Source organism: Lathamus discolor, chromosome 4 (genome assembly GCF_037157495.1).
Source record: "Lathamus discolor isolate bLatDis1 chromosome 4, bLatDis1.hap1, whole genome shotgun sequence".
NCBI lineage: Eukaryota > Metazoa > Chordata > Aves > Psittaciformes > Psittacidae > Lathamus > Lathamus discolor.
In genome coordinates this window covers 28,800,181-28,821,821 of record NC_088887.1, presented here as the reverse complement: position 1 = coordinate 28,821,821, position 21,641 = coordinate 28,800,181, and positions in this window count along the sequence as shown.

The following is a 21,641-nucleotide window of genomic DNA, read 5'->3' as shown; positions in this document are numbered from 1 at the left end:
CAAAATACAGCTGAGGTTCTGTTAGTGGCTCAGTCTGGCCAGCAATAGTAGGACTCTTTTGATCAGTATCATGTCGTTTGTCCATAATGTGCCTCTTTCATGAATGAAAACAGAAACAGGAATCACCAGGGCAGAGTCACACACAGCACTACAGTGGTTTAAGAAGATGTAGTACCACACTGAACTCATGGAAATAAAATTATGTGGGGTTCTGTTGGATTATATTTTTTAATGGTTCAAATTTTTCAGAACATTTCTATTTACATTAAACACAGATACAAGTGGGAGGGAGAGACAAGATGGAGAAAGAGCCTGTGTTGCTCCAGTGCAGTAGCAATTGTCAGAATGATGTAATTACCTGCAGCATGGAAATGCCCTTATTTTTATAAGCCAGCTCTTCTGAAAATCTGGTGTTAACTTTAGTGATGGGCGTACACTGCCTTCTTATTTCAAAGTCCTTGTTTGCTTAAAGTGGAATCATAATGTTGCATAACTTCATTTTTGTGGTTTAGTAAAGATAACCCTTTTATTTCTGCTACTAAAGCTGAGTTATTAACATGAACAAGAAATCCTTTCAAGAGTAGTTATAGGAATAGAGGTTATTTTTTCAGGATTCTACAGATGTATGTAATCCCAAATGAAAGTGGTTAAACACAGTGGACTGTCAAGGATGCTGCACTGTAATTCCATGCTAATCCTTAGCTCACCTTTGGTTTACACTGAACAAAGATGTGGTCCCTTCAGCTTTTGCAGCTTCTCTTAAATTTTCATGCTTATTTTCTTTTGCCTTTTTATAATTCATCATCTGCTGGTTAAAATTAATCTATTCTCTGATGCCAGAACATGAAGTGTCTTCAGTGTGAACAAAAAGTAAAATTCCTCAATACACTTTAAAACTTTGTAATAGCCCAGGCAGTTCTCAGATAGGTCGTGGGAAACACTAATTTATATCAGGATGTAAGCATTTTGCATAGCTCATAGGATTTTTGAGCAAGTGTTAATTCTGCCCTTTAGAATATTTTATAACCTTCTTTAGTTTTTGTAATATTTGAAAATAATGTAATTACCCAGCTGCCAGTAATATTGGTCTAGTGCTGCTAGAGTGATGGCATGGGCTGAAATCTCAAGCAACCAGTCAGATTGTGGTATTCATCCAAGTCTCCTTGCAAGGCAGCTCTTTGACCCCTGCTATTATCTCATAGCGCAATATTGTACCAATACCACAAGTTACTGTGCAATAGCAATCATGGCTTTCAGTACATCTACCATGTAGTTACCACACACTTAACACAAAGTAGCGCATTTGATTTTGTGGTAATCCAGTAAGCGACTCACGTTGCTAGACTGTGCAAAAAAAACCAGTGCTGTGTATTAGAAGCAGAGATCTCGCTTGCTTTTTGTAGGAAAAAAGGCAATCTGGTGAGTGCGATATTCCTCCAGAAATGTTCTTTCCTACTTCTGCTGCTTAAAATAGCTATGTCCGCTTTATTTTAAACCTGTTGGCTACTGCAGACATAGACAAACCACCCATCTACCAAAGGTACAGTATGTAACATGTGGGTGCTCAACAAATTTCAAAGGAAGAGTGTATAAAGCTAGCTAATTTGTAAGTAAAAAGAACATTAATTCAGCAGCCAGATGCCTATGGCTGGAAAAGATGGATGGACCCACACTTCTTTTTTTTTTTTTTTTAACATATTTGTTTCAATCACTCTGTTTTAGTGGTCAGAATAACATTTTTTATTCCGGTAAATTTCACTGTCAGCTTCTTTTCCTGGGCCCAGTGGTGATCTTCTGCGTTTGGGAGCTAAGCAACTGAGGGTAGAAGTTATATGCATGTGTATTTTAATGTTGCAACAAATATTTCTGAAGGTGCATTTTATGAATATTTTGTGTAATTCTGTAAGAGAATACATCTTTGTGATCTGAGGATTTCCTGGAGGTGAGGACCCAGATGAAAGTCATAATCTGTACTTCTTGACAGGCAATGGTGCTACAGCCCATTTTGTACAGCCTAGAGCAGTCAGTGATCCAGTCTGGTGTAAGTGTAATACATGCTTGACTTGTAATATTTCTCTCTAAAAATAATACAAAACAGCTGTTCTAATGAAAAATCACATACTTGCATTCAACCAAAAAAAATCAATCATTTTTAATTTTATCACACAGCCTAAAGATGTTCTCTAAAATGTTGGGGATCAAGATCTAAACTTTCCTGGGCTAAATTCTGAGTTTATTTAGTAGGACATGTTTGGCCTACAGTGAAGTATTGCTCACCTCTTAGGAAGCTTGTGGGGTTTCAGGGGAACAGCCAGGGACAGAGGTGAGCTCTTTCTGTGCAGCTCATTCAGCTACACAGGGGACCCTGTCAGCTACCTGAGGTCACAATGATTTCATTGACACCTATAAACACTGTATCAGCACCAGGATGTTAGGATTATCAGCTGCCAACTCATCTTCTAATCATAACGACAAAATTACTCTAGTTACCATCACTGACTCATTTTTTTCAGATATATTCATATCCAATTCCATCTACAGGCAGTGAAGCCAAGGGATTTTGTGTCTGTATTGGAAAGTAGATTTAGATCCACTGTTTTAAAGTAAACTGATAGCTTCAATTATTAAATGAAGGTACTTGGCCAGGCTTTGGTGAAGGAGACCATTAAAGTTTCTGAGATCCTTTTTATTTTGGTTACCAAAGCCTGTTTCCAAGAGCCAGTGTCTGAATCCTGTTAAAGCAGGACTTTTCATCATTTTCCATTAAAAAAAATTAGTCTGGAATGGGCAGTACTATCACCACACTTAGACTTCTGACAAAGCCTCCTCTTGGAGTGCACAACTGCCTTTAAGGAGTATGAAAAGCAAGTCTTTCCCTGGTCTTTCCCTTTTCAAGCAAAGCTCATATTTCTTTGGGAAAAGTAGCAAGAGAATCATTAAATATGGAATATTAATATGTAGGACCAGCCTTAAAAAAGTTACTTAAATGGGGCTTATTGGAATATGACTCCTAAGTACAACATCAAAATTACCCTTTTCCACCTGTCCATCTCAAACCGTGATGCCTCCCTTCATCAAGCTGACAGTTCCTGTGCTGGACATCTGAACAGGATGGCAGAGGATGGTCAGGAGGATCCTGGCTAGGTGGGCATCCTCTGGACATCCCTTGACCACAGTGATGGTGTCCAACATAAAATGCATTCACCACTGACAATTTTTTAAAACACAGAGCAGGTGCAGAGAGCAAGGAATGGGAAATGGTTGGTCTAATCTAGTCTTCAGGTAGAGAGCATTCGGTGACACTTCTATCCTGAGATCCTGAGTTTAGCACCTGCGCTGCTGGCCAGGCTGTGAGATGGTTCTTCCTTTCCCACAGGTTTGGGCCATGGAGCAAAAAAGGGGAAATGACATGAAGGAGGAAAGGGCTGTGACAAGAGCTGCATCTTTCCCCTATTCCAGCACCAGTCTCCTTCCCTTAGGAGACCTGTGCTGAGGGACTAGTCATCTCCAACTGCAATCAGCACTGAAAATATGAAAATTAAACCTGATACCCACAATATTAAAAGACTACAAATGTGGTAAAAACCAGCTCTGAAACCTGTCTGGGAAATTTAACTTGAATGATTGTTTGTAGTCTAAGAGAAAGCTGTGGGCTGAAGCAAACATAATGTTGGATAAGTGCAGCAACAGGAACCACTAAGCTCTCATTGACTTTTCCCTTCATTTCACAAAGCTCTAGACAAATGCATGTTTCCTAAGCACATGGTGGTTAGTGTAATCGTATCACAGACATTAGAGGAGCTCCACAGATCTAAAATCTCATTTTTGAAGTAGATAGTTTTGTTTGTTTAGTCTGAATTTTAGCTACATGATGTCTTCTGTAAGGCAAATCCCAGATACTTTCACACTTGGTCATATCTCCTTTGCCATTCACCTTTTGTTCTGAGAAAAATGCTATTTCCACCTTCTGGAACATTCATTGGTGCTATTTCATACCACTAGTGTCTACCCGACAGTCACAGATGTATGTGTCTTCCAACACAATAGTTGCCCAAATGTCTCTAAATGCATGTATCGGGAATTCACCTGACTTGGTGACCAGAATGAAAGCTGAGCGTGACCAAAAGGAAAGCAAAGGAGTACTTGTGCTTGTTCTTTCTGCTTATCCTTGCTGATCACAGTGTGAGCAAAACGAGGGCTGTGTTAGGTGTAGTCCCTGTCCAGGAAAAAAGTAATGCAATTCCAAATTTCCAAGAGAATTGAAAAGAAAGTCCAGTTTCATCATGGAGAATCCTGATTACAAACGGAATTGCTTTTTTCTTTTTTTTTTTTTTTTTTTCCCCCGAGGTACTTGGTTTGCCCAGCTAAATATAAACCATATTTTAAAGCTGATGGATTTGTTTCAGCTGTCATTTTGTTGATAACTCGTAGATCTCAGCTTGATTACTCTGCAAAATTTTGAAATATGTTTTCTTAGTCCTGATGTGGTCTGAAAAAATATGTTATATATCTTAAGCAACCCAGGCAATACAAAAATAAGAAAATTTTTACAATTACACACTTTTATGTATAAAACATAAGTGCCAATAAATTCTACTGTTGTCCCTCCTCTTCCACCCTGCCAAAAAAGTTATTGTTGCTGTTGCTAGCGGTAACTATTAAGTGATTTGGTCCAATAGCTTCCATGTGAAACATCTACTTTAGCCAGTTCCTGGGCCGAGTTTTTCAGGCCTTTTTCCTGGATTATGATTTGTCTTTTTTTCATCTGTGATGCAGCAGCAATGGAGTGAGGGTGCTGGTGGTGTCTGTTGGCCAGTACTCACATGGAGCTGAGCTGCTGCCAGCATGCTCAGCCTTCCTGGACACGAGCCCTCAGCTGCAAGCAAAGGTGTAATGTCTGTGCCATCCCCTCTCTTTTTGCACCTGAATTTTCTGCTGCTGAAATAGAGAAAGCAGCATTACTTCTGTCCTTGATTTCTTCAAAAACTCCGTGAGTTGTTACTGAGCAGTTATGGCCTTTTCATACATGTTTGTGCACTGTTATAGTGGCTCAAAGAAGAAAAAAATGCTTCAATAAGTGAAATTTGGAGTTGTTTCATACCAGTGGAGTGCCATGTTTCTTGCACTCAGTTTTCTATAGAAATTTAAAATTCTGGTGAAATTCCAGTGTTTTGCTCCTTGATGGTTATCTACCATCCACACCACAAAGTTTGGCTTGTGACAGGGAAGAAGCATATGTTTGTGTAACATATATCTTATTGGAGTTTTAAATTATCTTATTGTTATTTCTTAAACTATTAGTTCTTGGACTTGTTTTTATTATTTCTTAAATTTTGTGGCTTTTTTTAATGCTTCTTTTTCAGATGATCACTATTATAATACCCTTAATATAACTTAAAATTAGGCTTTAATATTATATTGAGGCTTCTGAATGAAATTTTTTGCCTTTCAGTACTATGAGATAGCTAGCAAAATATTTTAGGATTTGTAGACTGCTAGTACACTGAGGAATTTCTCATCCAATATAAGGAGTTAGAAGCCTAATTTAAGGTACTTTTACCTGTTTTCTTCTAAAGCATAACCTTACAGTTTGCAGAGCAGAAGTCCTAAAGATTATATTTTATTAATATTACTCAGTTATAGTTAAATTTCACTGTCAGGCTATAAAGAAACCTATGACTTTCCTGTGTGAGTCGTATGTAAACTTGGCTAGTTAGGGAATATTCACACCTTCAGGGTACAGCATGTGTTGTTAAAAGATCTCTATTAAAATCTTCAGTTTATTAAACTGACAAATGGTAGGAAACTTCCAGACCTCTAAAGCTATGAAATCATTTCATTTTAAAATAGCTCTACCAAAATCTCACATTTCTTAATGTGAAAATAACTAAAAATGTCTATGTGTCATTGCAGGCAGTACCTCAGGTTTGGTCAATATTAGCTGTGGTTCTTGTGTTTAAATCAGAGCCTTCAAGGCCTGCAGAAGTGAAGAAGGAGAACTATGATTTTCAGATTCTATATCCTTTCATGGAAAAAACTGCCCCCACAGTTTCTAGTAGTGCTGACACTTTATACAGTGCATGTACATAGAATCACAGAATCATAGAATCATATAATAGTTTGGGTTGGAAGGGACCTCAAAGCTCGTCCAGTTCCAACACCCTGCCATGGGCAGGGACACTTTCCACTAGACCAGGTTGCTCCAAGCTGTGTCCAGCCCGGCCTTGAACTCTGCCAGGGATGGGGCACCCAGAGCTTCTCTGGGCAACCTGTACCAGGGTCTCACCACCCTCACAGGGAAGAATTTCTTCCTAATATCTAATCTAAATTTACCCTCTGTCAGCTTGAGGCCATTTTTCCTTATGGGCAGATGCCTTAGACCTATGTCATCACTTGCCATACAGAGTTGTAGGCATAACATAGCACAACCTATTAAATTTCTATTCTATTCTATTCTAGTGTAGTCCATTCCATTTCATTCTCTTCCATGTCATCCCTTTTCATTCCATTCCTTTCCATTGCATTCCATTCCATTCTATGTCATTCCATGCCTCTCCATTTTATTCCATTCACTATCCCATTCTATGCTCACCCTGAGTTGAATAAGGAGACGGCTACTTTCCTGCAATGCCGGGGGTTTTCAGCTCCAAAACCACTTTCAAGGACACAAAATCGCAAAGCTTGCAAGTGGAAACAGGATATTATTTTATGATTCCATTTGGTTTTAGTTTTGTTACTTTTAATTTAATGTTATTTTATGTTATTTTATGGGAGGTTGTTTGTTTTTTTGGTTTGGGTTGGTTGGGTTTTTTACTCTCTTTCAGAGCTGATGCTCACAAGCATCAACACAATGCACATGTGTAATCAGAAGCAGGCTGATGGATTCTTCAGCTTAGCATGAAAAAGCATCACTTGCAGTCTGGGAAAGGAAAACCACAGAGTGGTGGAAAGCAGCAGAAGGAAGACAGGCCAAGCAGTCCTTGTCTTGTGAAGAGTGAGAACATGAAGAATGAGCATTAGGATCAACTACACACAAATGTTCAAGAAGGAGGAGGTGGGTGCTACCGTGAGGTATTTCCCAAAACATGACACCTACTGATGACAAGCACACTATTGACTTCCAACACTTGCTCAGCCATTGCCCTTCCTGGCCAGGAATAAATGAAAAGTGCTCTCGTGCCTGCCCAACTCTGGTGTTGCACACACGGAGAGCTGGAAAGTGGCAGCTGCTGATGGGGTGCAAGGCTGAAGCCCTCCTAAGCACAGGCTGCTGTACACAAGCAAGAACTCCTAGGAAAACAGAGCCAAAGAAAGGGCAGAGCTTGCGTTGGGCAATGGAGCCAGAGAGAGCCAGGGTGGTGGCTTGGAAGTGCAAGAGCAGACGGCAAGAACCAAGCCCAGAGGGACTGGGAGAGCCCTGACAAGGGGATGTGCTCAATGCTACAGAGAGCAAGCATCGAGCCCTGGGGCCACACTGGGGCCACCCTGGGAGTCTAGAAAACTTCCTTCCCCTGGATGTGGGGCATGAGGGCCACTTGTGTGGAGCAGGAGCAGCAGCCGTTGATCCACAAGAGCCCAAAGGAGCCATGTCAAGGGGCTGTGCTTGGGCGCAGAGGAAAGCAAAAAACCCTGGGGACACTTGCAGGTCCTCCGTGGGCAAAAAAACCCTTCCCCCCAAGCTGCAGGACTCGAAGGGCCACCTTCGTGGTGCAGGCAGTGACCCAGCCATGATGGAGCAGAGGAGCCCTCACAATTGGTCCTGCTCTATGCTCAGGGGAAGGCAAAAACTCCTGGGACCCGTGCCAATCTTCCCCTGGGGAAAATTCCTTTCTGACCTCAGCACTGGCTATTGGCTACTCCCTGGGCATGTGAGCAAGACCTGCTCCTGGTTCACAGGCTGGTCACATCCCCCAAGAGATGCCTAAGCCCTACACTCCCTCAAACTGGAGGGGCTTGCAAGAGTGGCCAAAAGCCCCAGGCCTGATTGACCTTTGGATCATGAATCCTTCCTACCACTGCAGGGCACCAGTAGCTGCTCCAAAGCACCAGTATCCCCGGAAACATCTCTGCATCCTATTGCTTACAGCCTGCTGCCTCTGCCTCCATGGGGAATGAGGATGGTGAGTTCTGTAGTACTCCTCAAGAAGACATTCCTATAGTCTGGCCACAGCTATCCAGCCAAAAAGGACTGCTGTCCCTCCAATGAGCTAAGAAGCTTGTCCCGCCAGGAGCTGGCCTTGCAGCAGAGAACCTCCAGCAGCCTCAACCAGGTGCTGGTCTTTCTCCCTCAGCCCCCTGTAGCTAACTCCAGCAGCTCAAGGACTTCTTCTTGGATGCTTTCAGGCTGCCCCGGGCCATCTCTGCCAGTGGACAATGGAGGCTGCTCCCTTTTATCCTGCCCTGGCACATCCTGACTGCTGAGTTGCTGGGTGGTGGAACGGAATGGGGTGGCATGGAATGGACAGGAATGGAATGCAATGCAATACGAATCACTGGGGATGCTGGGCTTTTACTGAACAGGATGTTTAAACAAAAAGTGAGCATGTCTAGAATGTGAAAGTCTTTGAAAGAGACTGGAAAGTCAGGAACAGTGATAGGACTGTGGAAGAGTGAGTGAAAAGTGTGTCTGGAGTGATGACTATTTTCCAGCATATACATACAAGCTTTCAATAAATGTTCTATAAAGTGCTACAGAAAGTACAAAGATAATACATTAACATAGCCTTATTGTTACTGTGAGAATTTGCCACTGTCTGTCAAGCATTTTGAGCAAGAGCAGTAATAATTTCCTATTGAGCTGCTAGGCAGCTATGAAAGAATGTAAGGTTCTTCCTCCAAACTAGCACCAAAATTTCACTTCATTTTGACACACCCACACCATATTTCTACCTATGCACTTGGGAACTATCAACACCTATGTTTTGGTTCCACATTTTTTTATTTCTGTACTGGTTTTTTGTTAGGATAGTGTTAATTTTCTGTACAGCAGCTTGTATCATGCTATGGTTTGGATTTGTGATGAAAACAATGTTGGTATCACAAGGAAGTTTTAGTTATTGCTGAACAGTGCTCACACAGCGCCAAGGGCTTTTCTGCTTTTCTGCTTTTCATGCTGTCCCACCATTGCACTGCCTGGGGCACAAAAGGTTGGAAAGGTTCTCAGCCAGGGTAGCTGACCCCAGGTGACCAAAGGGACATCCTATACCATACGCTTAGATGTTTAAAGCATCATCTAATTAATACATATTGCTTTCCAGGTAACTTAATCCTGCTTATACAGCTGCAATTTTATTGCTTATGTCATTCCAATCCTCTTTTGATTCAGTAAAAGCTTCTGTACTGTCCCTACTGGGCTGGCTTAAGGCTCCCATTCTGCTGTGCATTAGCATATGCTCCCCTTGCTCTCACACACTCATTGTCAGGTGCCTTGACTATTGTCACAGCCTGGTGGGGAGGAGCAAGGAGCCATGAGCTGACAATAAGGCAGGCAGGTTGTAGGAGCACATTTTGCATACAGCTACCGCAGTGCAAGAAGTAAGATGAAGACTCTTGTTTTGCAGAACCTTTCACATCCTTGGGTCAGCCACCAGGAGCATCTGGTGCTATTTTAGGCATTGTCAGGAAAGATAAAGACATTTTGCCCAAGGAAAATGTTTCATTACTTTAAAAAATGTCTCCCCATGTTTTTTAGCCAAACAACATGGGCAGCATGACCCAAACTTATGAAATTATTTGTCACCTGAGTCCCCCAGATTTTTCTGTTGTTGACCTTGTTGCAAAAATATATTTGCCCAATTCACTTTCTCTATGGACAAAAAATAATACTTCCTACAGATCCGAAAGGTCTGACTGATGCCAAGTTATAAATACCACTGTGACTGACAGTGTAAGACTTAGAAACAGACTAGAACAGGTTCCTGAACTGGTATGTTTGAATTATGTAAATAAGAGAACATGGAGAGGCACTTCTTTATGACTATGAAACATCCTCTTAATCTAACCTATGAAGCATTTAACTACCATTGCCATGGAAAAAGCATAGGTTTTTCATATAAAAGAGAAGTTTAAAGGGTATCCCATTGGCTTCAGGGGGTAACTTGGTGTGTCCAACAGCAACATGAACATATATGAAATGCAGAGGCAATATGAGAGATAGTCCATTGCTTGACAAACTTGTTAAAGTGCTAGATGGTGCTGCTTGGAAAATATCTTCCATAACTTAGCTTTACTTGTTTACCTTATACAGAGGAGGAGAAGTGGAATAAAGGGGTTATATTTCCTTCTCTCATCAAGGAAAAGGCTGTGTGTTTTAAGGAAAATAACACAATTCAAGCCATTCCCACAAATAAGTACTTCATTCCAGTGTCAAACAGTAAAGAAATGAAGCACAAAATAAGGTATTAACATAAAGGAAATAAGATGCTTGCTCAATACTGTAGGTGGCTTTGGCAGGATTTGTTTGCTCTGGGTTTCACAAAGAAATTTGGGACTTGTATTTATTTGTTTATTTGTACAAGTGCCTGTGTTTCCTCATAACTGCGTATATTTCTAGTAGCTATTCACTGACAGAGGTAGCCACAGACAGTCTTTGAAAATATCTTTCTCTGTAGCTATTTGATCCTGTAATTGTCTATAAAAGCTTGGATCCAGTGCTGATGCTGGGAATATTTTATTGCTCACCAAGGAGCACTTGTGGCTATGTTTTGATAGCCAGGTTTGTGGTTCTGGAAAAGTTCAGGGATTCCAGGAGGCCATCAGTGCAATAATACTATTATATCTTTTTAGTGAATAAGAGGGAAATACTAGAGGCAAATGAAACAATCAAAAATGCCATAGGTAGTAATTATCAATAATAAAAGAACATCACATGGATGATTTTATGGAATAAAATTTGTAGTGAATAACAGTGAATCTCATCTTTAATTTACTTTCACCAGCTGAAGTTATACAACTCACATGATGAAATACAGAAATAAGCATAATATTTTTTAAAATTCTAGAACACCCGCTGGTTTATGTTATCAGCATCACGTATTTTTTTCTCTCTTGCAATGCTGCAGGGAGTCTGCCTATTCTGGATAAGAAACAGAATGAGAGAGAAAGATTTAAACTCTTTTTTTCCCTTTTGTCACCATAGATTTCAAGCTGAATTCCCAGATCAGGACTTCTGGGAAAAAAAAAAAAGGAGTCACATTTCACTGCATTTGACAAATACTGCAACATGATTTTAAAAACTGGCTTTTTTAATGTTCAAGCATTTTAATTACCAGAATAGCTGAGCTTATTCAGAAAATTATAATTAAATTATTTATGAATTTTCTGATGAAAATATTTACTGGGAGTATCAGGGTATTATTAATTATTACACATTGTTGTAGAATGAAATGTTACTGAAAATGTAGGAAACTATCTTTGAGGAAGGGAGAACTCCCATCCTCTGAGGTTTTTTTCTAGGTATATTTAGGTTGCCACAGAGTTCCAGTTTTAGAGTCATATTACTTTGCTGTGTGTTCCGTACGTGGATGTAGCCAGCGTGTCTAACACTTCTCTTGTTGCACTCTTTTATATTTAATGCTCTTTAATTTGTTGAAGACCACAGTAAAAAATCCTTCATTCACACCCAATTTATACATCTTCTGTTCTGTCCTAATTTGTGCACTGCTCTCATCAGTATGGGACTCAAGTGATTCCCAAGTGATATATTTAATAGCCATCATAAGTACCTATCCCCTTAAAAAGAGGATGTGTGTAGAACAGTGATTATTTTGTTTGAATTATAGGTGATGGGTGCCATTTATCATGACAAAAAGTACAGTTTTCTCATGTGTAAGACAAAAAAGAAAAATAACTGTGATGTATGCTATCATATTTGGAAGGGGATGATGAATTTTCTGATGGAAGTGGTTTCTAACAATTCCTCATTCCCACCAATCTTTCTTTAATCCTTGTGATGTGGACCTTGCAAATTAATGGGGCATAACAGCAGGGGCAGCTCTGCACAGCTGATTCCCAATTAACCCACATTTTAAGATGGGTAATGGCAAATTGACTTTAATCTGGCCATTGTGCTGGGCTACTGAGCTCTAAGAGAGAGAGAGGGTATATTGGTCAGGCTTAGCACCACACTGTTACAGATGTGCCACTGTCGACTTTTGCAATGTTTCTACACTATACATACATATTTATATTGTTCTAGTCAAGATAATGGTTTATGGTTAAGCAAAACTAGGCATTATGAAGGATGCTGTATTATGCATTACAGTTTGATATGTAATACCTATTCCTAGTTATTGAGAAACAAGCAATCTATGATTATTTCTCAGGCAAATGGTGGCTAAAACACTGAAGTTATTATCATTACTGTAGTATTTTTTGGGAAATTCAGACTGTAAATCTCAGATTAGCGATGATATAAAGGTAGACTAAAATTTTCAGTGAATGCAAACTTTTTACCCCAAATTATACATGTGTCTGCTCCAAATTTGTTTGTAAATACTTATTCAATTCTCCAAACAGTACAAGCTGAAACACCCTATGCAATAAGAATCCAGATCTGGATGCCCACCTCACAGGCAAATGTCTGTTTTCTTGCTATTCTGTGAGTAATGAAAGTCGAAGAAAAAGATCCATTCTATATGCTCTTTAGTGAGCCAAGCTTCTGGCTGGCTGTCTCCTGATCCTTTTCTGTAGGCTAAAGATACTTCCATAAGCAAATCTATTTTTAAAAGAAGTGGTTGTAAAATATGGGACAGGGGGTTGTTCTGTTTTCTTAATCTTTTTTCAACTCTCTAATGCATAAGTGGGATCATTAAAACATTTAATTGTCAACCTTTGTTTATAAGGAAGAATTTTAATATAATTTTTAAATGAAACATGAAGCTTCATGTCTCTTCAAAAGCAGTTAAGGCACATAAAATTATTCTCTTGCTTATAATTTCCTGTTTAAACTGGATTTGTTTTTATATTTTTCTGGACCATACATTTGTTTTCAACATTCTGTATATATGTGTCACTTGTTATACTATAGAACAAGAGAATGACAAAGATATACAAATGCAACAATTTGTAATCTCTGCAGTATGAAACACTACTATATATCCAGGATGGAGTGTGACCACCCTGACCAGATCCCAGTTTTTCCAATGTCTTTACCTCGCACACTGCAGTTTGGGTGGATCCACTAATGACAGTAGCAGCTCTTCCCAGGCCATGGCTATGTGTCAAGAGTGCTTCTACATCTTGCTGGTGAAAGACAGAGGGCAGATGGAAGTACTGCATGGACCAGACTCAGCATGGGTGAATTGGAGGGGGAATTTGGATCATATGTTTTCATAAACCCCATAAGATCAGGGATGATAATTGAATTCTAAAGCAGATTTCTCTAGAGAAGTTGGGCAATGCTTTTTGTTAATATAATTCACCACACAATAGACAGCATTGAAGATGTCCCTGAGGTGAGATGGGGTACGTTATCTTCTGAACATGGCAATGGCATTGGCCTAGGACAGCATCTCTGCATGAATGCTGCACTGTATCATGTGCAGCTTACAGCCTGGTCAGAAAAATAAGGGCAGTGCTGGCTGCATAGGGGAAGATGGCTCTTGAGATGGAAAGTCCCAGTTTACTATTTTAGCATCAAATCAGATTTTGACACTTTTCTTGTGGCACTAGGGTAAACGTAATTGAACCAGTTACAAAGACTGAAGGGACTGTGTGCTACTTCCACAGCAGGCTCAAACCTGCTTGATAACCTCTGTGTTCCTCTCTCTTCAGGCATATGCACTTTGCCTTTCAAAGGTTCTGTCCCCCAAGTGGTGTCCTTGTTCTAGTCCTTCTAATACTGTTGTATGAATGAGACAGGAGCTAGCTGAACTGCAGGAAAACCAGAACAAAAAAATGCTTTTACTTATTTTAGTATTTTTTCAAAGGTTATTCTAAAAACCCTTGTTGCATGTGTTAAAAGTCTCCAGCCTCCTGAAACTCATTCTTCTTGCAGCTAGAGCAACTGATGTGGAAAGATCTTTGTCTTTCTTGTTGGTATGCCTGACAGTACATGGGAGATGCACCATGGAGCCACAGGCACTCAAGAAAGAAGCAGCTGTTCTTGCAAAAATGCCAAAGTCCTTTTGTTCACAGCTCTTTGTTTCTGTCAAACTCCCCATCTTTGAACCTCCTCCCCTGGTGTGTACTCAAGCAGATTTTAAAGGACTGGAAGACCTTAAATCTTGCTACTCTCCTCCACCAAGGCAACTAGAAAACAACTTTCAAAATCTCCAGCTAGGACATTTTGCCCTTACTAGATGAACAGGTAGTTTAAAGGAAATTGAAAGCACAAATGCGGGTGTTTTTGAAGTATTAAGCCTGTGGGTGGACAGTGGAAGAACTGATGGATTTGCAAGAAAGGAATAGTAGAGTATTGTGGATTACCAAGGAGTTGTCACATGCGTTGCCAAGGCGCTTCTGATTTGGTAACAATTTCCACTCCCAGCTTACACAGATGAAAGGAATGGCAGTCAAGCAGCTGTTCCAAGCCCCAGCACCAGCAGGAGATCATGCAACAGGACTGACACATTCACTTTCACTGACTCTGCTCTTGTTGCTCCTTTTTCAACAAATGTATGTAGTGATTTTGAGTTTCAGACATTTTTCAATATAGTGTGCATTCCACAGGCTTTAAAGAAATCTCAGAATGTACCTTTCATGCATACAGAACCTGCCTCCTTTCACCAGACTGTTTCTAATGCGTTGCATTACACTACACTTAGATATTCGGTACGGTATTTTGGCATTGTGTCTCCTGATTCCTGTTTAAAGTAAAACACATCATAGGAGTTGGATGGTGGATTTAAGTATATCATCAACTTGTTGCATACAGAAACCTTAATGACATAATATAGATCTTTCTTTTCCTGACATGCTGTCTTTGTCTCTTCTTTCTGTCCCATGCACTTCAGGGCATCTACTATGATTCAGCTGAAGGCAGGGTTCACTTCTCCAGGACTTGTGCTCCACCTTAATAAATACTAAAATCAATAAATTCTTTGAAAGTAATGTTTTATAAGCAAGTATATAAAAATAGCTACTGAGATTATAAACACTAGTTTTTCACTGAGGATGTAATGTGGATCTGTTATTAGAAAAGAGTTAATGTAATGTAGAGCATAGATTATTACACATGGTATTAATTAGAAAGGTGTTTTTTTAGCTTCTTTCCACATATTGCTGATATGTAATATTCCATAACTTCCAAACTGACTTTTAGCCCCTTTGTCAATGACTGTAAGAGACTGGAGCTGTTTCATTTGCTTGTAGACTACTATGTATATTGCATGTTACCTTCCTCCAAAATCAGCAAAGCTGAAGGGCTGGTTTGTCTTTTCCCAGCTGCTGTCCTCTGGATCTGGATGAAGTGGGGGATCTGAAGGTGGCCTGAGTGCTTAGCGCAGAGCTGGAGGGATGCGGAAAGAGGGAGATCACTGCATATGCCCATCTACACGTGTGCATGCCTGTGAGCATGAGCTGCCTGAAAGACTGCTGGGAGACAGAGAGTAGTCATGGCACTGGCCTAAGGAAGGATGAAAAGCAAAGAGCTTTTTCCTGCAGACCATGTAGCACTGTTGCAGAAACCCATGCAAAGCTGCTGGGCTGAGAGCAAGACCAGGAGAAAAGATGCTACAAAGAGACAGAGTCAGTTTACAAATCCTTTTGATTTCACTGGGTTCCTTTGAATAAATAAGAAAACCACAACATGCAATTCTAGTTTCTGTGCCCATAAACTCCAGATTTTTTAGATTCTCACCCCATTTTCTTATTTTGTTGCCATTCTTTGAAGGACAAATCTTATGTTCTTCTCAAAACTACAGCTAATCAAAGTCCTGTCACAGTGATCAACTCCCTACCCAAAAGCACAGGTTCTCCTTGTCCTCATCTGTTGTTATCTTTATGAAACTTCAACTTCTTTCCGCCATTACCGGACATTTTGCTGGCACATGTAACTGACCAGTGTGCAGCAGGTAAAATTATGCTATGATTGTAACTTGCATTTCCTATGGCAGCAAACAATGCTGGGCCCTCCCTTAGGTAAAGCACTGCCTCCTGGTCCCAGTGGCTTGACAGCTCATCTGGATTTGTTTTAGTCTATACAAATGCTCTGTGGTTTGAACGATTCTTATTCCTTTCATTGTTCTCTGTCAATAAAGTAATTTCTGAATGATGCCAGCTTGTGGTAAAGCAAGAAGTAGGCAGAGCAGCACCCTGTACTGAAAGAGACAAGGGAAGGTGCTCCTCAGTGCATCCCCTGCCACCTCCCATCAATGTGGGGATGGAGAATATCCCCTGCTCCTTTTCCTATTGTTTCTGCCTCTTCCTCCTCACCCCATCTCCCAGAAGCTTTCCCCAACAGATACAGCTCAGGCCATCTCCCCCCCGGATTAGGGGGCAAGCAGCAGTGCAACTGCAAGGCACTGAGCTGAGCTCTCCTCTTCAACCACAGACTCTTTCCCTTCAGCTTTCCCTTGCTTTCATTGTTACTATGTATTGCAACACTGGTTTGTCTCATTTGATTTGTCCTTCGATCTCAATTTCTAAGTGCTTGCTATTGTTTCTGTGAAGTACAGATCACTGACTACATACTTACTCAATTAACTCCTCTCCATTCCCCCTGTCCCCACATGGGTGAAAATCTGGAGTAAGACTGTTACGCTATATGATATATAGTAATTTATAACAGAATTTAATCCCTTCCTTCTTTGTGGTTCCTGGCTGTACCATAATAATATCTTTTTGAACTCTTTAGACAGGATGAGTAATTTGTTTGGCTATTTCATATCTATGTCGCACTGCTCTAAGTCCATATGCTTTTGTTTTCCTCGTGTCACATGTGTATCAATTTGTTTGTCTAGATCTGTTTCTTGAAGACTGCCTTACTCACTCTTTCCCCCACAGTGAAAGCCTTCCAATATCCTCTGTCCCACCTTACTGTATCTGCTCTCAGCTATTGTAATTCTCCTATCATTATCTACCTACACTTTTCAGGGTATACAGAAAAGCTCAGCCCAAATGGGAGTGTCCATATGAGCCTGAAGAACTGGCGTGGTCTACAGAGACACAAGAAAATCTGCTCTCACTTTCAGGGGCTAGTCTGTCTCTGGTAGCATTCTTCTGTGCATCTGAAGAGCATAGCTGGCCAGCAGATACAGGTTGAGGCTAGGAGCTGGTTTGGAGCTGAATTCCCTAGTTGCTGTCATGTCACTTGGTTTCTAGCTTAGAAGCTCACTGTGGAAGTTTCCCTTAAAAGGGTAACTGAAACTTCGCATGGCATGTCCTACACTGGAAAGTTTACTGGAATAAGGATTTACTTTGAATAAGGATGGGATTTTTTTTTTTTTTTTTTAACTGATTTTTAAACAGATATTTGGACCAGAAGACAAGCTATGGTAAGGGGAATCATATCATTGGAATATGCTGATATTCGGGATCAACTTCTGTCCTACAAAAAATAAAGCGTGCACTAACATACACTTCCAATGTCTGATCCTCACCCACTGAATTATATTGTTATGGTTCTCAAAGGCTACCTCCTCCTTTGAGGTAGTAGAGGTTTTCTAGATTTCACCCCGAAAGCTTTCTTGTTCAACCAACGTACAGAACTGGCAACTATAACAAACTCTCTTCTAGAGAAATGAGCATATTCTCCAAGGTTAAGCAAAAAAAACCCTAAAAATTAGGACCTTGTAAGATCATGTTTACAGATCTTTTTACAGAGGAGGACTTAACGTATAAGCTTGGTGGTTTCAGCCATTCTCTGAAGCTAAGCAATTCTTTCTGAAATCATATGGTTACAGGTTTTATGTTATTCATACTGCTTATTTAAAGTGAGCCATTATTTTCAGAAATTATACTTCTAAAATATAACCGTATTTCAAATCTGATCTGACTTCTTGCAGAAGCTCTGCAAGCTCCTAGGGAGGGCTGTCAGGTTAGCAGTACGTGGTGGATAGAGCCTAGGCTGGATAGGCTATTCTAGCTCCCCAAATAAAGGGAGAATACTTGGTGGAGAAAGTCATTACCCAAGGAATGCAATGACAAAACAACACACTATTCCAGGGTAGCACTGGACATTTTGCAGGATCATAAAAATCTTGGCTTCCATTCATCGAGGGACTTTAAGGAGCTGAGCCATCCAGCTGCATTCAAGTGCCTTGCAGAACAAGTGCTTTCTTAGTGTTACATTAGGCTTTGTAAATCTAGCATGTAAAACTACATTACATTTATTACCAAAAAAAAAAAAAAAAGAAAAGAAAAAAAAAAGAATTGTATTTCTAAACTGTACTTCACTGTAACTGATAGAATGATCAGGAACTTTACAACTGTGCAAACACTGTCTGGCTTCAGCAAAAGTAACTGTTTCGATTCATAGTGTTAGCATGGGCTCCTCTTGAAAGATCTGGAGATTTTTGGATTGTGAAAATAAGCTTTTTTTTTTTTTTTTTTTAAACTTGAATGGAAAATAATTCTGCTTTTCAGTTGTAATGAAAAAAATTAATGTGTTTTCTCCAATTATACTGTTTTACAGCTTTTAAAAGGTGGGGCTGATTATTGATGCTGTTCACAGCAAATCTCCATACAGTACTAAAACCAGTAGGAAAATCTGATCTTGCATTTAAGTGCTCTTTGTTCCAATCTGAACATTACCTGGTACTGGAAACACCTAAGTTATAGCACAACAGATGGTTTTCAGTCAATTAGTCTGAATTCGAAAAGAAGGACTTGTGAACAGTTAGACCAGTTTACTAATCAGTTATGGGCGACACTTCCATTTAATATGAAGTCGAGAGAAATGAATGTGTGCTGGGGTTTTTATTCATATTTAGGATACCAGGTAAGCAGAATTGATTTAGTGTTGACAAACCAAAAGACAAGAATATATGCCTGCATATGTGATGTTTCTTGCTTATTCAGTCTTTAAGAGCTTCCTTTAAAAATCTTAGATTTGTAGTTCTGTCACAGTTTCTTCAAAGTGGGGGAAGGGTAAGCAAGGTATGAACTTAACGGTATTTACATTTGAACACTAAGCAATTTCTGAAGAGTGTGGTAGGAACTAGTTATTGCAAGAACTATTATTTAGTTTAATTGATCCCAGCTGGGCTTGGAAGAGATTCTGGCCAAAAACATGCAAATGCTTGCCAAGAGCCTGTCATATTTGATAGCTCACACTGCTATGAACTTGGCTGAGAGAGGTCAGTCACATAGCAAAAACTAAGCTCCCCTCCACTGTATCCAGGCTAGCTTAAAAATGCAGATATGTTGCCAGCTGACTAGCAGGCCTTTCTTCTTTCAACCTTGTTTTAAGAGGCCCCTAGTTTCTTGGAAGTAGGGGAGTGCAGAACTGCAAAGCAATAGGAAGATGTTCCACACATGGAGCGATGGGCAGACACAGCTGCTCTAGGATCTTCTGGGCATCTGTTTTCATTAAAACTTCACTTGTGCATTTGACCTATCAGCTGGATTCAGTACATGTCACTGGTAAAGGTACACAGTGTATGTAACACCACTAATTAATCATCCTTGCTTTAAAAATCTCCTTTCTAGCAGAAATGCCTTCTTCTTTCTTTTTAGGGTACCTCCCCCTTATTTATTGAAAATTAGGAAAGATTTTATAACATAATTTAGGACAAACTATTACAACTAATACACCATATCTATTATGGGAATTCCACATTGCTTTTCTTCCTTGATAGCTACCTGAATAATTTAGGGTATTTTTAAAGAAATATGAAACATCTAGATAAGAACAATTAATTTTCTAATAAACTGTGATATTCCTTTTCAACTTACTTAATAAGTATAATTATTTATGTTGTTCGAAAGAGCTTAGCAGGTACCTCTTTTTATGTTGAGATTTATACACCGAGTTTCCTTTGTCTTTTTTCTCTGTTGGACCATGAACACAGTGGTGAAACTCTCTCGGCCTCTCCAGAGAAGTAGTTCCATTTTGCCTTAATAATTAAATATTCCTTGGATCAGAGGACTGGAACCTCTAAAAGTGCTGATTTTTTCCCTTCTTTATTCTTTGTTTCCCTCTTACCCGGTGAATTGCAAGTGGAAAAGTCCAACAGGACAGATGAAGTCAGGGAAGATCCTCTAGGTCAGGGGAATTGGCTTTTGAGCAACATCATCCCACTGGAGTGAAACAAAATTATCCTTCCATAGCTGAAGATCATTCTCATTTAATCCAAAGCCCTGTCATTGTGTTTTACAGAATAAAGATTTATAAGAAGCATTCTTAAGGCAAAAATTAAACAGCTGCTATGAGCATAACCACTAAATATATAAAATACATGATACATGGGTTTATTATTATTAAATTTGGTACATGAGGTATAGAAATGAACACAGCATAACAAATTGAGTGTATTCATATTGAGTGTATTCATATAGAATAAGTAATGGGATATGGATGTTCAGGAAACTACTCAAGGGCAATGTGAATCATCTAGGCCACTGACTGGTTGCAGTCAAAGCTTGCTGAAGTACTTACTGAATTAAAAATAAGCGATAAGTATCTGTCCAGCTCCTGTGAACACAAATATGTAACAACTCTAATTTTTAACTGGTATTCTTTCCAAAGAGACAATCTGGGCAGTTACAGGAAACACATTGTCATGTCCTGGTTGTTATCAGAATCCGCTGAGAATTCCTTGCAATGTGTTATGACACTGTTCCTGCTGCTGTTAATAATGGATTAAGAGTGAGACACAGAACTATGGATTTAGGGAGAGTGAATGGCAGGGTATGTGCTAAATGCTGTGCTCACAGAATGGGGTAACAGCAAGTGCATAAACAAGAAAAAGCCAACAAATGAGCACCCTATTATTAAACCCTGAAGAATCAGATTTGTTAAAAAAAAACCAAACAAACCACCAACAAAAAAGGGTCATTACATTTATAAACTCTGTGGTCATTTGACCCATTTAAAAGCTCAAGCTTCTGAAGAGGTCTGCTTCACACTGGCTACATTCAGATATTTAAACCTTGGACATCTGTGACAATGATGCTAACTTTGCATCAGCTATGTAACACAATCCTCTTGCCAAACCTCTTGCCTTGCAAATCTACCATTCAGGTGTTAATTTTACAAAAGCTGAATGGTCATGATCACCTTACAGCATTTCCATTTAACAGCATCTATTTAGGTGGAAGGAACATATTTTGAAGAGGAATTATGTCCTGGACACAGACAAAATCAGTACCAGATTTACTGGTAGTTTTATTGTTTAAGCAGGGAGAAATAGTGTGAGAGAAACACTGTTAGGTCAAAGTTCAAAACTGGATACTCAAATAGAATGATTTTGGTATTGAGGTGCTAGAAGTGGATAATTAGATGCCAGATGTAGGTGTTTATATTTAAATTGAGTTAAACCTATATAGAGTATAACACCTTTTTTCGTGTTGGTCATACGTAAAAGAGTGACCCATCACAATGCAGAAAGGCAAAGCAAGGGCTGACCTAAGCCAACCTTATGAAGTTCAACCATGACAAGTGCAAGGTCCTGCACCTGGGTCGGAGCAATCCCAGGCACAGCTACAGACTGGGCAAAGAAGAGATTCAGAGCAGCCCTGCAGAGAAGGACTTGGGGGTG